The following is a 16,413-nucleotide window of genomic DNA, read 5'->3' as shown; positions in this document are numbered from 1 at the left end:
CCTGGCGTCCTGGCCACTTCTCCCAAGCGCGCCAGGGTTACCCACCTCTTCTACAAGTGAGGTGACTTGAGGACCCAGGAGGGCTGAGCCCCGCGGTTCCGCGTGGATCGCGCCCTCAGAGTGCCCACCGCGGGTTGAAAATAGCGAGTCATCCAAAGCCACTTGCGTAGAGGTCGTTGCCAGAAGAGGGTAGAGAGCCAATGCACGGAACTGTGCTTAAACCTAGGTCTACCCGCGCCCTCCCCAGCCTCTGGGACACCCTGACACCCAGCCCCACCTGCTCCACCCAGCCCAGACACAAAGGTGGCTGCTGCATTCTGAAGCTGGGTTCTCTGCAAAGAAAAGCGGCTGGGACTACCAGGGCAGGCAGAGGAACGTCATAGGCGGCCTCTTTGCCTCTGCCTCATCTGTGTCTGGAATTCTGCTTCGGAGCCTCAGAAACACATCGCTTTCTCCCAGCTGCGCCCCAGCAGCATGACCGTCAGTCGCCACCAACGCGAGGCATGACCTGCTCCAATGTTGATAGCCATTGCTGCTTGGGAATTAGGGCAGCAAGGAGTGCTTCCCAGTCCTCGAAGGCTGTGCTCCCACAAACGTGGTCCTCCTTGTTGCGTGACCATAGCTGCGCAGGGTCCAGCTTTCACAAGGACCCTGTTCTCTGTAATGCTTTGCCACCACAGTCTGCTGGGACTGTTTCAGAATTTTTAGTAAATTTTGAACAAGGGACTCAGCATTTTCCTGGTGCAGACTTAGCCAGTCCTGTTTCTCACTTTCCCGTTCCCCTAGTGCTTCCTCTTGCCAGCACAAGCTACCCAAGCACGTAACAGATGCACTTTCTTTTCTATTGCACTACATTTTATTTCGCCCTAATTGTTCTTTAGTTTTGACTTCTAGTTAGTGCGGGATATTGCAAGGTACTTTTCTTTGGAGCTGTGTTCAGTCAGGAATGGAATTGGGGGTCCCCAAGTACCTTAGTGTCACTCACAGCTCTAAAAGAGATTTGTATTTACTCTCTGGATCTGTTGATTTGATAAAGCTGACGTTTTCCCTGCTTAATTGTGTATAAGGTGGCCCTCTTCCTCCATGGCACAGTTTAATTTTCCTGATGGACCAAATTCAACTAAACTGGAACAGTGATGGAATTATTCTCGATGCAGTGCCCTTGTGAATTTTTTAGGAGGTGTGGGTTTTGTTTTGTCTTTTAAGTGTCAAAAAATATATTTTCTTTTTTTTTTTTTTTTTTTTTTTTTTTTTTTTTGAGACAGGGTCTCACTATGCAGTTCAAGGTGGCCTTGAGCTCAAAACAATCCTCTTTCCTCAGCCTCCTGAGTGCTGGGATTACAGGCATGCACCACCACAAGAGGCTAAAAAATATATTTTCTTCCAAAGTTGAAATAAGGTCAATATTCTGCCGTTTGTGAGTACCAGGGCAAACGTTTGCAGGTAAGTTCTCAAAGTACTTACAAACCGCTGGTGTTACTTGAGATTGAAGAGATCTTTATGTTTTGTAGATGTCAAAGTTAGGTATCAAAGACTTCTTTCTTCAAGACTCTCCCGGCCCCAGTTGTGCTACTGTGAAGACAAAGTTCTTGCCCTAAAAGATCACACTGAAAAGAAAAAAGAAGTTAAATAATATTATTCCCAACAGTCGTAACTGCAATGAATAACTATTGCAGTGTTAAATAGAAGGGCTTGGTGAGCAGCACATGGGGGTAGGGATTTGACTTTGGCCAGTGAAGGGGAAGCTTCACTGAGGTGTTTATGTGTGACCCAGACCGGGCTGGAGGGGGACTAGCCTTACGGAGGTCTGGGATAGTAGTATTATAGTGATAAGGAGCAGTTAAGGACCCTAAACAGGCATATACTTGGCATCTTCAAGGCACAGGAGAACAGAGGCATGTGAATGAGATGAGCTCAGAAAGCTATTAGAAGGCAAATGATCAAGGCTCTTGAAAGCTATGGGAAATACTTGTTATTTTATTCTCGGTGAACTGCTGAATCACTGGAAGGTTTTAACCAGAGGGTGATGCAATTTAGTTAGCATGTTTTAAAAGATCACTCTCTGGCTGCTGTGTATACAACAGATTATAAGAAAAATAGACTAAAAGCTACCTAGGTAGAAGACTATTAGTATAGTCCAGTTCAAAGGATTACTATGGATGCAGTAGAGATCCTAAAATGGAAAAATACAGTCTCTAATTTGAAAGTAGAACTGAAGGTCTTGCTGATGAATCAGCGGTTGATCAGGGGTAAGGGAATGGGACATCAAGAAAGACATAAGTTTCTAAGCAATTGGTGTGACAGAAGTCAGTAAGAGAAGACAAAAGTGAATCTGGATCAGGGAGAAATAACAGTTCTGCTTTGAGCATATTGAGTCTAATATGCCATCAGACTTTCAACTGGAAATCACTAGAGATGGATGTAAGTCCAACTTCCAACAAAGTGCAGGAGGCCAGAAATACATTTGGAAATTAGCAGTGTGCAGACAGCATTTCAAATTGGATTAGATGAGATCTTTAGAAAGAGAACATAAAGCAGTCATCAGTATACAAGAGTTCCAGGAATATGAGGGTCCAGTTTAGGAAGAAAACCACAATCACTTCTTGTTATACTATGTCAATTATAGAAAAGAGTCTTGTACAGTGTTGGAAATAATTGAGAAGGAAGCAGAGGATAGGAAGAAAAAGACTTGGAGAATTAAAATTATTTTTAAGAAGCTGAAATATTACTGAATGTAAGAGAGTGAAAAGAGAAGCAAGCAAAAAAGCACTGGAGTGCCCCATTAAAAACAGAAAATGCCCACAGGGTTGGTTATTCCAGTTTCTGCTGTTGACGTTTGAGAACTGACTACAGCAACTGCTCCTAACTTGCTAGGTGACAAGGGAATGAACAGTAGGTAATGCACTGAAAGACCTGGTATATATCTCTGGTGACTTCAAAATTGTGCTTTGAGAACTTGAAGAATTTGGGAGAACTTGTTTTTAATCCCTAGGGAAAGAAGAGAAGATACAGAAAGTAAATAGTTGCTTAATAAAATATTTTATATTCTTTTGTTTTGTTTTGTTTTTTGTTTTTTGTTTTTCTTCTGGTACCAGGAATCGAACTCATGACCTTGCGCTTGCCAGGCAGGCGCTTTTGCCGCTGAGGTAAATCCCCAGCCCCTAATATTTTATATTCTTGAAATGACCTTTCAGTTTCTGAGCCATAACTAAAACATTACCGGAATAACAAACTTCTGGCCATGACTAAAAATCCTCTTAGAAAGAAGGCCCAATGCCCTAGTTAGGCCTCTGTGTAAAAGTGATCAGGGTGTGCAGAGGTACTTATATCACTTGCCAAAGTTGAATGCTAATCCTGCTGGCCATTCTTCAAAAGAGAGTTGTATGTTTAAATAATTTTGAAAGTGTCTGGGAATTCACGATCCACACTTAGAAAAAAGGTTGAAAATAATCTGATTTGAGTGAGAGTCAGTCTAGAAGTACAGTGAGGCATGTGAGGAAGAAATTCAGAAACCAGTGTGACTACAGTTTAAATTCTGTGTGAGAACAGATCTGCAAAGAAAATGAACTAAGTAGACATACCTCAGTGAACAAGCATAGCTAACAATAAAGGTTGTTGTAAACTCAAAACAGCTGGGTTTTGTAGATCCATTTTATAATTAATGGTGTTCTTGAGACATGGCATATTGTAGAACAGGGTTTATATATTGCTTTTTTAGAAAGAATTTAGAATTCTCTCTAGGTCTTAAGGTAGCATTCCACACATCCTGCGCACTTCAAAAAACAAGCACTTCTTCTTTCATCTGCTACTATATCTGGGTCCCACAGATTTACTTGAGAATAAAAATTCCCATTGCTCACAGCAAAGCTGAAACTCTTTGGTGTGTTGGATTGGGAATTAACTTTGAGGGAAAGTCTGGCTGAGGTTTGATGCTAGATCCGTTAGTGTTGTGGCTCTGAGAAGTGATTTTGCACATTGCCACTTCCGTGAGTTATAGCTGGAGTCTCATTCTCTCCATTTGTAAAATCAAAAGTTACGCTCTTGAGATGTTGTGAATGTTAAGTAATTTGGTGTATATAAAAGCATGGTGTCACCATGTACTAATCATTCCCAGAATAGTAGCTGTCATAAAACATATTAGTCCAAACATGATTTCTGCCAGCCACACCTCTTACTATAATGCTAAAACAAGAGATACAGCAAACTAACCCCATTTTACTTTGCTTCACTAGGGAAATAAAAGATGTAAAACAGATAGCTAAACCCAGGACATAGTGGTGCACAACCATTATCCCAATATTCCGGGAGGCTGAAGCAGAAGCCCAGCCTGGAAAACTTGGTGATTTAAGAGATGTAGCTTGCTGTGAAGGTCCTGGGTTCAATCCCCATTATTGAGAAAAAAAAATAAGTTACAAAGAAATTGAAGTTCCAAATAAGTACGGAGATAGAAACTACCTGCATAAAAGATGTGCATTCAAATAATTCCTTGCCAAGACCGCGCTGATAGAGTTGTTGCTAATATTGTATTCTTAGTATTCTAGATAATCAGAGAGAAGCAAATGTCCCAGTTTTCAAAAAGATCCTGAAGAAGTACAGACCACTTAGTTCAGCATTAATAATCAGCAAAATGCTAGACGAGACTACTTAAATAAATGGTTTACAAAGAATTTCTAATTAAAAGGGGGAAAGAGGCACTAAACAAATATTGCTTTATTTCTTGCTTTTCTAACATCAAATTGAAGAATAGTACAGATATTTGGTTTCTCTGAATTTCAACCAAAATGGAGCACTTCTTTTGGTACACTCAGGATCAAACTATAACATAGCTCTGCTGGGTGAGAGTGAATGTTTGAGCATTGCAGCGGCTGTTATGCACACATCAAGACTCCTAGAGCCCTTCCTAGAAGAAAATAAATACTGTACAGAATAAGCATGTAAAAAAAATATAGGGATATAGCTTAGCGCATAGCGGCTGCCTAGCAACCACAAGGTCCTAAATTCCATACCTGGTACCAAAAAAAAAAACTTTGGAGGACTATGAAGCAATCAAGCATTAGGGTATCTCCAATTGAAAAAGGATTGCTGAAAATTTTTGTTAAAATCATATTTTAAAATTCTTAAAAAGTAGATACAGAGTAGTAGTATCTTTTACTATTAAAAATACTGGTACAAATAAGACTAAGAAACTGTCAAACCACACATTATTAATGTTTTGATTCTGTTGAATATTACTCTCACTGATTTGGGATATCATCAATGTTTGATCTTATAAATAAATTTGCAGAGAATATTTTCCATAAAAGACTTCAAGCACAACTCTTAGTTAATTAGTTAATTAATTATTTTCAAAAGTAAATTCTGGAAATAAACCTTCCAAAAAGGGTATGCATATTTTAAATCCCTTAAATCATTTTGACAAATTGGTTTCTGGGGAAAAACTGTACTATGTCAGAATAGTAAGTTTTAAAATACCCTGTCCCATAATAATTAATTAATGAGGAAATTTTCATCTTAATGCAAGAGTAAACATTTTAACATGCTTATTGATCATATGCATATCTTCTTTTTTTAATATTCTAAGTTCCTTAAATGATTTTCTATTGGGATTTTTTGCTTATTAATGAATAAGAGGTTGTTATACATAAAATAGTTTTTTTGTTTTATACAAAAGCAAGTGATTTTTGTCATTCATCTTTTAAATTTATTGCGGTATGCCTTTGGGGATCCTTATGAATGACACTTTTCCTTGATTTATGTTTCTTAAATGTTCTGTCTTTGGCAGCACATATACTAAAGGATATTTCTTAGAAAGGCATTCCCTAAACTGAGATCAGATAGATATCTACTTACAGTTTTTGTTATGTATTAATGCATTTACTATTTTTTTTCAGAGCATTAATACCTTAACTCTTGTTTTTTGAAGTACTTTAACCCATCTAGAAGCTAGCTTAGGTATATGTATTGATGTCTAGACCTATTTTTTTTTTCCGAAAAGACAATGGTCTCAGTTTTTACATGCAATCTGTGTAGTTCACCAAATTTTCAACTTCTGAGTAAACTTTAATTTTTTTTGTTCAAAATATTAAAGCTTTTAACTGTATAGTTCTGGCAGACTTGTGGAATATGTACATTTATATTTCTATATTATACCATGTGTTTGGTTAGATTTGCTTCCTTAAAAGTCATTATATCTTGAACAGTAAAAACTTTGACTCTGCCATTTTAATAAGATCTAAAATCGGCTGGCTCCAAGGTATCATAAAATTCTTTCAAATTCCCTGCAGAAAAGAGAATGGAATCACCACTTTAACACTTTTTCCATAGACTTCAATATATTCAGAAGGTTATTGCTTAAGGAGTTGCCAACTTTAATTGTGCAGTTGGCTTTTATTAAATCAATCCAACACTCAAATTCATAAACCATTAACAATAGTACATTTATTTTTTATAAAGATGCAGTTCTAATCTTATTTTCAAGGCCATTGGTTTCAGGAATACAAACTTTACTTACTGGGTCTGGGTCACAGCCAAACATCTTCCAATATTCATATCAATGCACCCCATTATATTTTATAGCCTAGCTTGTTCTCGTTAGTATGCGTCATTTTGTGAGGCTTTATTTATTCTATTCAATACATTTTTTTAAAGTGACTAAGTTTTGAAGACTTATTGCGAAAGAGTAAAAAAGGTACAATTAATCCAAAGTCACTTTCTGGGTTCCTTCCTGGAAAAAAAGTATTTTTTAGCTGAAATTTCTTATGTGTGGTTTCTGATTCTTGATTTGGAAAATGAAATTTTTTAAAAGGAAAGAATCTGACAGATTTATTTCTTACTGACATAACCAGGAAAAACTAGCTCTTAATGGCTTAAGAAAAAATAATTTGCTTTTCTTGGCTCAGAAAAATTTTAAATGGCATTATTTCTAAAACTCATTTATTGCTATAAAACCTGCATTTTACTAGGAAAATGTCTGCATAATTAAAATGAGGATATTCATATAAACTTGAAGTCATGTTTATCTAAACATCACGCTGTATTTTTTACTAATGATTGTCCCATACAATCACGAAAAATAGTAACATAAACCCTCTTCATCTTTTACTGTAAAGTATAATTATTTCATGTGATCTCATACAAATTCAAAATAAAAATATTTGTGCTGCACAGTTATAGGTAGAATATTTATTTCTTGAATTAAATGTTTGTTTTAGGGGCTGGGGATTTAGCTCAGCGGCAAAAGCGCCTGCCTGGCAAGCGCAAGGTCGTGAGTTCGGTTCCCGGTACCGGAAAAAAACCAAAAAAAAAAAATGTTTGTTTTATATTTATTGTTAGTACATAAAGTGTCTCTGGAATATATATGTATTCCTATAAATATACTTGTTTTTTTGAATTGGTCATCCAGAGTGTCCAGGAAAACTGAAGTTCTCATAAATTGAAGAAAGAAAACTTGAATTTTAGATTTGCTTCAGAATGCATTGAGGAAAGGACTGTAATTTTCTTACTGTTTCAGAAGAGAAAAAAGCATTCCATTTATCTCCACCTTTGCACTTTGCTGCCCTATTTGGATGCCAAACTTGGCAGGTGTACCTTTTGGGGTACAAAAGCTCATCATTTTGTTCATGCAGCAGTAGTTCTATCAATCCCTAGTAAATCATCATCTTTTCTGTATTTCCTGTATTTCAATTCATGTGCATCTGGATTTGACCTTGTAAGTTGAACTTTGAAAAAAGCCAGCTATTGAAGTAAATTTTATTTGCCCTACTGAAATAAAACAATTTTAGTTACCAATACTGAAGGTTCATGGTAACCATTATTTGCTTTTACCAAACAAATTTCCTGTTTTTACATAGAACTCTAAATATATCATAATTAAATGATAAATTCATATTTGTGGTTGTAATTTGTAATTTATCATTGTGTTCCAAAACAATAAAGCCATTTTAATGAATAGAAATGTTATCAGAGTAAGTAGCACAAGTATCTGAAATAATATGCATGATTAGCACTGTAACATTCAGTTCTCAGCTTCCCCGCAGCCAGAACAAGACAAGAAAAACAATGCGTCTTTTTAATTTTCATTGTCTGATTGTAAACAGAAATTTTAGGTGAAATTTTCACAAGTTTCCATATGACACAAATGCAGAAAAACATTTAATTTTTGCTTCAGATTTCCTGAGGACAACACTCTTGTTTTATGCCCCTTTGTACAGGTGTCACTTAACACAAGAATATAATAAATGTTCATTCATGTGCTTGTTAAGTAACACTATTCAACTATAGTGTGAAGATAAAAAAAAATTGCAAACTTTTTTTATATATCCACCGTATTCAGAAGTTCAGGTCACAGAAACCAGTTGTATCAGACAGACATCCAGGTAAGTTCTATTCCTATAACTCGGTGAGACTCAGAATGTCTAGCTGGACAGCTAGTTCCCAGTCTTGTGTGCCTATTTTATTTTCTTAGGGCTATCACTCTACTCCCTGTTACACCTCTGACTTCATTTGCTTCCTGTGCCAGGAAAAGCATTTTGTAATCATCCTCACATACCCCTCCTCAGGAGTTCCAGAATCAAGCACCATGTCTGGCCTGTTCTACTCAGTAGTAGTTCAGTAATTGTTTGCAGAATCAGTAGGTGATGAGCTAAAATTGCCTCAAAACTTTGTGATATCCTTTAGTGACCTAGCTCCCAAAAATTGTCTTGGCCTTATGTTTGCTCTTGTAATAATATGCATTGCTCTTTCTTCTGATTATATAATTGAGGTGTCATCAAAAATACGAGTTTATTTTTTTTTTAATTTATTATAGTAAAAGGCACATTGCCAGGAATTCTGAGTACTCCCCTTTGCTTCAATACATTTATCCCATCATTCTAGCAGTTTTATAAGCAGTTCTCAAAGAGCCCCTGTGGGTGTTTTCAGTTATGTTGTCTTGGCTGCCTCAGTGTACTGAACTGATCCAAACATTTACCTCTCACAGTCCTTTTGACTGTAGAAACAAGAGTTCCACGGTCCCAGACCCAGTAAATAAGGTGAATGGAGGCAGTGTAATGTTCTTGTGACACTGCCTTTCTGTTGGTTGGTACTTGACATTAGCCATATTTCTATCACACCTGTAGAAACACAAAACAGAACTTTCAGAAGTGCTGCAGAAAGTAGGAAGAATAATAGGATAAGTGTGCCTGAAGCAAGGGCAAGTATTTTGAGAAATATTTGTGTCCTTTTTGTAGTATTATTTTATTTAAACATCCACTGGATTTTTTATCACCCCTTCTTTGCACCTGTTAATTTTAAAAATTTGAAAAATCGAGTTTACACAGTTTTAGAGGTGGAAGCTCAAGGTTGGGAGGCTCATTTGGCGTCTGTAAGGGGTGGTGGTAGATGGCATCACAAAGGCAAGAGCAGGAACACTGTGAAAGGCATCAACAGCAAGACAGGAAGCCAGAGGGACTCAGGGACTTGTTCTTTTGATAGCAAGTTGCTGTTGGAGGAACTGAGATCCTTTGAGAACTATATTAATCCCTTCTGAGAGAAGCACCCTTCATGACATAATCACCTTCCACTGAGCCCTACCTCTTAAAGGTCCCCACCTTTTTTTGCCAACAGACTGAGGACAGAACTTCTGACACGTGCTTATGTGGGGACACATGCAAACCATACCCACGCAACGGGGGGTAAAATGGATTTTTAAAAGTTGAGCTACTTCTCCAAATGTCTTCAGGTTGGAGAATATAAGCTGCCACCCGCTCCTCTCCTCAGCTCAAATGAACAGAGAACTTGTGTATGTGTCTGAAAGGATGTGCAGATAAGTTTCATTTCATTTTTGCAAAGAAAAGAAGCCAATAACAGCCAGGTTGAAGCAGCACAAGAATTCCCTTGTCTATTGTCTCATCGTATTTCTCCCATTTGGATAAACTTTCTTCTCACCAAAGATTGTCTCCAGTTTTCCTGAGCAGCAGCAAGTGGAAAGCCAGGTGACCCGTGGCACCCATACCACAGTGGGTACCAGGGCGTGTTAAAATGAGGCAGTTGTTTATTTTTACCATCAGTGCTCTTAATCATTCAGAATAAAGTGACTAAAGTGAGGAGAATAAAGTGAGGAGAAGATGGATTCTGTACATGAAAGCTGCCTTGGAGCAATACAGTGGGTTTCAAAGAATGTAAGAGCTATAGGGTGAGTTGATTATTTCTAAATGTACTGAAGCTTTGAAAAAAAAAAAAAAAACAGCAAGCTTGAAGTTTTAAATTCCCAGCTCAAAATAGTAAAAAGGCCAGGTCGATAAAATGATTACCCTAAAATTAGCTCTCATCTCTACAGGGCTGATGAAACTGAAAATTAAATGCACGGTCTATTCCTGGGGTTTCTGAATTACATTAGTTGCACTCAAACAGTACCAGGATTCTTACTGAAAGTTAAGACAGTTGAATGGAATTGTAATTGGTACAAATGGAAAAACCTGAAAACTCAAGTAATTTGCATACTGTCATCCAGTAAATATCCTATACTCAGCTAAATAGCTTTTCCTCCAGTATTTGGTGATCTATTCCCACCTTCCCTGAAAATAGTAAACCATTTTACTGAGGCACTTAGTTCATGAAGGGATGTTATAGTCCTCAAAACCTATTCCTGATACCCTTTCATTTCTTAGACCCCTAACTAGTGCCAGAGTAAAAATGCCCAAAAAGTATTGGCAAATTAAACCCCAGTAGAAAAGGGTAATTGACCAAAAAGAATGAAATATCTTCCCAAGTTACATTGGCAGGAGTGTATGTGAAAGTATTCTAAGGTAAGAAATATTGCAAAATTAAACCCAGGAAGAAAAGACTTATCCTCCAAAAAAATGCAATGTGTTTCCAAGTTATATTGGCAAAGCCCTCAGAAACATATGTGGGAAATAATTCTGAGTTCCTAGACCAGAACAAATAAAGTGTAATTTTATATTGAATAAAGTTTTAAAATATGGGTGCAGAAAAAGGGAAACATGGAATTTTGGAGAGAAAGAAAGAAAATAATGACACAAGCAACTTTGAAAAGGATGTCACATCTGTGCTCTGTAGGCTGAACAAAAGGGAGAAAAGCCACCATTAATGTGAGCCTTGTTAACAACATAGCCCACATGGTAATAATCAGAGTAGTTTGACACATAGTATTTTGTTTTATTGAGTGATTGGGGGTCCCTGGGTTGGATAACATTGTATACCATTAAAGTCTCCCTTGGTATGTATAAACAAAACAAATAAAAATTTTTAAAAAAAAAAAACAATAGTAACAGTCTGAGCCCTGTTTGCAGAACAGATTCCGGGATGGTGGCTGTATTCCATAGCTCTATGAGTCAATTCAGGGACCAGAGTTTCTTAAATAAATAGTAGGCTGGGAATTTCTACAGAGGAAAAATGTGATGCTACAGTCTTAGACTGGGTTCCATAAGAAACAGGCACTAAAGGGAAGAGTCCTGTGCAAGTGATAATTTTTAAAAGGACTCCCAAGAGAAACCAGTAAAGGAGAGGAGGAACTTCACAAGAGAAAAAAACCAAACCCAAGTGAAGTTCTAACCTCAGGCTAGCTCTGCAGGGATCTCTGAAATACCAGCTGGACCTCAGTAGTTCCAACTGACAGCTCTGGACTTTCATAGTTTTTGCATCTAAAAACATTCCCTAAAGCCACCCTTAGGGATCAAAGTATATACTCCCAGCTACTCTGTTTTTTTGTTTTGTTTTTGCACCTGCAGGAAAAGTGGTTCCATTAGCTTCAGACAGTTTCTAGAAGGTGAATCACAGTTGCAGGAGATTAGATTAAAGCACACATTGTTGGAGAAGTGGGGCGGGGCACAAAAAATAGAGCCACACAGATATAAAGGAAGTACTGACAATACCATCACAAATATCACATAAATCACTATAAATACCACTGCTATCCTTCCTCCACACAGCCTCAAGTATATGTGATAGCTGTGCACCAAGCATTCTGTGGATTCATGGGACGTGACACAATTCTACTCCCTGAGGATCTGAATACTCTTAAGTCCCCTTGGTTAAAGACGACCAAGGGGACACACAGCCATGAGGTAAGAAACACTGAAAATTAAACCCAGCAATAAAATGCTTATTCAACAGAAAGGCAGTATTTTTTAAAAATTACATAACAGGAAAAAATCTGCAGGAATATATATGGAAAAGTATTTGGAGCTTCTAAACCAAAACACACGGAAATTTAGGCTTGCATTGACGTCATGGTACTATCCGCGGACTATGGGCACATTGTGGGGTACTCCCTCCACTCCTGAGTTTGTTATCAGAATGGATGTCCCCAGCAACTGGCAGAATCCTTCATTTGCTGCTTTCCCTGTGGAGTGAAAAACATTAAGAATTTATCTTAGTAAAGCCTGGGGAAACCTTACTCCTTGTGAAAGTAGTAATAAAATCAGTTGCTCTTAGAGGAATTGTAGATGTTACTGTCTCTATCAAAGACTCAGAAATTGAGGACTAATTATGTAAATCCCATTCCTACATGGCTGTCCTCTAGCATCTACACAGAACTGTAGTGGTTTATTCTTCAAATCCAGTTGCAGCTAGTGTTTTATACCTGATATTTTTACTGCAGTAATTATTGTTTCTTGTGGTTTCCTCCTTTAAAAATATGCATATATTTTAAACTGACAAAATTACATATATTTATTATATAATATGAAGCTTTAAAATGTGTATATGTTGTAAGCTGGGAATGGTGGCATATGCCTATAATCCCAGCTCTCAGGAGGCTGAGGCAGGAGGATTGCCATGAATTCAAGTCCAGCTTAAACTGCATAGTGAGACCCTGTCTCCAAAAACAAACAAAAATAAAATATGTACATATTGTAGAATGGCTAAATTGAGCTAATTGACATGTATTGCCTTGGAGAGCCATTATTTTTGTGGCTATAAAACTTAAAATCTCTAGTATTCAGCAGTATAATACATTGTTATTAACTATAGACAACATGTGTAAGAGATCCCTTGAATTTACTCCTCCTAATTGTAATTTTGTATCTTTTGATCAACATCTTCCTGACAGGCTTCTAGTAACAATTCTAGGCTCTACTTCTATGAGTTCAACATTTCAGACACCATCTATGAGTGAAATCATACAGTGTTTTGATTCTCTGTGCCTAACTTATTTAGTAAAAAGGTCTCCAGGCTCATTTATGTTTTTGCAAATGACAGGACTTTCTACATTTTTCAAGGCTGAATAGTATGACATTGAAAAATGTGTGTGTGTGTGTGTATGACATGCATAAGTGTAGTGAATATTTAGGCTGATTCTATATCTTGGCTATTGTGTATAATGATGCAATGCATATGGTAGAGCAGATGTCTCTTTGTCATACTTATCTCACTTCTATTGGATTGATATATATGTAATCTGGAAAGGAATTGCTGGATCTTATGGTAGTTCTTTTAATTTCTTGAAAAATCTTCCTGATTTTTTCCATAGTGGCTAGACTAATTTACATTCCTAATAACAGCATACAAGTGTTCCATTCCCTTTTCTGCGTATTTTCTCCAATACTTGCTACCTTTTATCCTTCTAATGTATGTGACATGGTAGCTCATAATGACTGAAGTTCATATCCCTGATGTTAAGCATTTTTTCATATATCAGTTCACCATTCCTCTGTCTTCTTTTAAGAAATGTCTGTTTAGGTCCTTTGCCCATTTAGTAATTAGATGTTCATTTTCTTGCCATTGAACTATTTTCATTTTTTGTAGTTTTGTTTTTTGACTCCTGATCAGATGTATGACTTGGAAATATTTTGTCCCATTCTATGGGTTGTCTCATCTCTGGTTCTTTCCTTTGCTGTGCAGAATCTATTTAATTTGATATAATCTTATTTACCTGTTTTCTGTCTTCTAACATGTGTGTTCTGTGTCATATCCAAAAATAAATGCCCAGAAGTATGTCATGAAGATTTTCTTTATGGTTTTCTCTAATGTTTCTATAGTTTGTGATTTTATGTTTAAACATTTAATCAATTTTGAGTTAATTTGCATGTACAGAGTGCAAAGGTATACTGTCATTTCATTCTTCTTGTTTGTGGATATTCAGTTTTCTCACACCAAGAGCGTATCCTTTGTCTATGGTCTGTTCTTGGTATCTTAATTGAAAATCAATTGGCCATGTGTGTGGCCTTCCTACTAGGCTCTGTTCCATTGGAATACATTTATGTTTATAACCAGTACCATTTTGTTTGGGTTATTAAAGAGTTGGCGTATATTTTGAAGTCAGCTAGTATAAAGCCAATAAAACATAATAATAATGATCACAAAGATTAATAAGAAAATTTTTAAAAAACTCATTATGTGTTGAAAAGATGTACAATACAGACTTTTTAAGTTAAAAGAAAGGTCTGTAGCACTGTTCTTTTCGTTAAGATTTCTTTGGTTATTTAGGGTGTTTTGTAGCTTCACACAAATTTAAGGACAGAATTTTTTTTATTTCTGTGAAAAATATCATTGGAACTTTAGTAAGTGTTGTACAGAATCCTTAGATCATGTTAAGGAACACAAATATTTTAACAATATTGATTTTCCCAATCCAAGAACATGAGGAATCATTCCATTCATTTGTGTCTATCTAAATTTATTTTATCAATTTTTCATATCTTTCAGTGTATAGGTCTTCTACCTTTTTTGGTTAAATTTATCCCTAAGGTGCCTTGTTTTGTTTTGTTTTGTTCTGCTTTGCTTTGCTTTGCTTTATTTTGTTTTTGGTTCATTTGCCTTTCAGTACTGGCAATTGAACCATGGGTCTTTACATTGGGTTAAATCCCTATCCTCTTCATTTATTTTTAATTTTATTTTTGAGATCAAGTCTCTTTAGGTCACGAAATTATCCAGGCTGGGATCAAACTTATGATACTCCTGCATTAGCCTCCCAGAGCCCTGGAATTACACGCATATACCATCATTCTCAGATTATTCCTAAACCGTCTAGGGATTGAAAATAGGGCACTGCACGTGCTCACTATGCAATCCACCACTGAGATACATTCCAGAAATATTTTATAATTTTGTAGTTATTGTAAATGAGATTGTTTCCCTGATTTCTTTTTGGAGATTTTGTTGTTATAGTCTAGAAATGCTATTGATTTTTGTTTGTTTTTTTATATCCTACAACTTCACTAAATATATTTATGGGTTTTGTTGTTGTTGGGTCTTTTATTTTCTGAAACAGGGCTAATTTTAGCTTCTTTCTTTTCAACTTCGATGAATTTTTTCTTTTCTTTTTCTTAATTGCTCTGGATAAAACTTCCAGTACTATTTCAAATAGGTGTGGGGAGTGTGGCCATATCTATCTTGTTGCTGGTTAAAGGAAAAGCATTCAACTTCTCATCACTGAGTGTCACATTAGCTCTGGATGTGTCATATATAACTTTATTATGTTGAGATACATTCCTTCTACATATAGCATTTTGAAAGCTTCTATCATGAAAGGATGTAGAGGTCTGTCAAATGCTTTTTCTGCATCTATTAAAATTATATGTCTTTATCCTTAATTGTATTAGTATGGTGTCTCATGTTTATAGATTGCATACGTTTAACTGTCCTTGCATCTCAGGGTAAATCTTACTTCATGAAGGTAAATAATCCTTTCAATATGTTGTTGAACTTGTTTGTGAGTGTTTTGTTAAGGATTTTTGCACATATATATATCATGGATATTGCTCTATAATTCTCCTTTACTGTGGTGTCCAGCTCTGAGCTTTGGTGTCAGGGTAATTCTGGCCTCACTAAATAAATCTGAAAATATTTCCTCTTAAATCTTTTGGAAAAATTTGAGAAGGATTCATATTAATTTTTTAAAGTTTTGATAGAATTTTCCAGTAAAGCTGGGGTGTTCTGGGCCTTTATTTAATAGGAATGAATTGGGATATGCCTAGAGCCTCAATCCACTGGAATGGAACTGGTGTCTGAGTTTGCAGAAGCTAGCAAGGAACCTGCTTCAGTGCTGGTGTGACAGCCTTAGTCCATGGGGTCAGGTGGGCAATCAGGGCCTGTGAGGGTGAGTCTGGACCCTAGATCCACTAAAGAGTAGGATTTCAGAAAACAGTTTAGAGCCTGAGACCAGCCTGGTGCTAGGGCAGGAATGGAGGTTGGGTCCACAGCAGCTGGTCTGGTCTGAAATCATAGGTACTTGTCCAGTAGGTGGAGCCACAGGGGTTTGATTGGAGTTTAAAATGATGCAAACTAATCTGGAAGCTCTATCTCCTGGGACTGTCTTGGAGCCTGAGTCTCTGTGGGCCATTGTAATGCTGGAGTCTATGGGGACAGGACTGCATGTATGGTCTGCTGAAACATTATATCATTATTAATATTATTATATATTAATTATTTACATGCCTGATTGTACCAATACTATTGTATTAGATTTGATTCAAT

Source organism: Chinchilla lanigera, unplaced genomic scaffold (genome assembly GCF_000276665.1).
Source record: "Chinchilla lanigera isolate Chin_1 unplaced genomic scaffold, ChiLan1.0 scaffold00008, whole genome shotgun sequence".
In the NCBI taxonomy this organism is placed as follows: Eukaryota; Metazoa; Chordata; class Mammalia; order Rodentia; family Chinchillidae; genus Chinchilla; species Chinchilla lanigera.
The sequence above is the reverse complement of the archived record's forward strand: the minus strand, read 5'-3'. Positions refer to the sequence as shown.